Source organism: Nematolebias whitei, chromosome 19 (genome assembly GCF_014905685.2).
Source record: "Nematolebias whitei isolate Nwh7 chromosome 19, NemWhi1, whole genome shotgun sequence".
NCBI classification, from domain to species: domain Eukaryota; kingdom Metazoa; phylum Chordata; class Actinopteri; order Cyprinodontiformes; family Rivulidae; genus Nematolebias; species Nematolebias whitei.
In genome coordinates, this window is record NC_056516.1 from 39,828,595 (window position 1) to 39,830,255 (window position 1,661).

The window sequence follows — 1,661 nt, forward strand, 5'->3', positions numbered from 1 at the left end:
CATCCATCCATCCATCATTCATCCATCGTCCATCCATCCATGATCCTTCCATTATTCATCCGTCATCCATCCGTCCATCGTCCATCCATCATCCATCCATCATCCATTCATCATCCATTCATCCACCCATCCATCCATCCTCTTCCTCTTGTTCTGGACTCAGGTCTCGGGGCAGCATCTTGAGCAGGGAGGTCCAGACCTCTCTCTCTACAGCCTCTTCCAGCTCTTCTGGGAGGACTCCAAGGTGTTCCCAGACTAAGAGAGACGCGTAGTCTCTCCACTGTGTCCTGGGTCTTCCCCAAGGTCTCCTCCCAGTTGGACATGCCCCAAGCACCTCCCTAGGGAGGTGTCCAGTGAGAATCCTTACCAGATGAACCACCTCAACTGGTTCCTCTGGATGTGGAGGAGCAGTGGTTCTACTCCGAGTCGCTCCTGGAGAACTGAACTTCCCCCTGAACTTGTTTACACCTCGTGGATCCAGGATCTGGTTCTTCTGGTCTCTTTCCTAACTTTAACTTTATAAAACGTTCTAAAACCAGGACCAGGGCCCCTTGGACCCAACTTCCTGTTCTGACTTCTGGTAAATGCTGCCAGCTGCACAAACATCTGGATTCTGTTGGCTTATCAGCAGCCGACTGGAAGGCCACATGTTGTTCAGGCCTGGGGGGTCCGAATGAGTCATAAACTGGGCCTGTAGGCTGGTTCTGCTTCTTCTTTAGTTAAAGAAGTGTCTCTGCTGGTTGGTGCTCCTTGAGGTCCTGGGACATGTTTCAACATGAACCGGATCAGAACCGGATTTTTCTGGGCCTGTTTTTGTTTAGTGAACTGGACCTAAAACAACAAACTGAACTGAAGTTCCCATCATGGTTCTTCAGTCCCCCAGCAACCAACCAGAACCAGATCAGAACCGGTCTGAGAGCCAAGGATCCGCCGGATCGATAAGGATCGGTTGGGAGGGGGCAGGGTCCAGGCCTCCCCAGGGACACGGCAGCAGCAGGAAAATATTCAGTTCCCATGCACACTGGGGGGGAGGGAGGGGGATCTGTTTACACTGAGCTCTAGTGGAACCGTGAGACAATTAAAGATGGACCAGACGGAACCGGGCCCTGCAGAACTTTACTCTGATAGAAAGAACAAGTTCTCTGGGTTTAATGGAGAGGATTTAATCCAGTTTATAGAATCCAGTTTATAGACAGGACCTGTTTACACCAATACTCAGATCCAAATCATGAATCCAGTTTAGATCCAGTTCAGTTCCAGATCACTTCCAGCTGGAAAAACTGCATCTGAAGGCTGAATGACATCACTAATATTTTTATTATTAAAGTCTTTGAGGTTAAAAGAAGCTAAAAGCAAGAAAGGTAAGCTAACAGTAGCAGATGATAGCTAAAAGCTAACAGTAGCAGATGATAGCTAAAAGATAAAAGTAGTAGATGATAGCTAAAAGCTAACAGTAGTAGATGATAGCTAAAAGATAACAGTAGCAGATGATAGCTAAAAGATAACAGTAGCAGATGATAGCTAAAAGCTAACAGTAGCAGATGATAGCTAAAAGATAACAGTAGCAGATGATAGCTAAAAGATAACAGTAGTAGATGATAGCTAAAAGATAAAAGTAGCAGATGATAGCTAAAAGATAACAGTAGCAGATGATAGCTAAA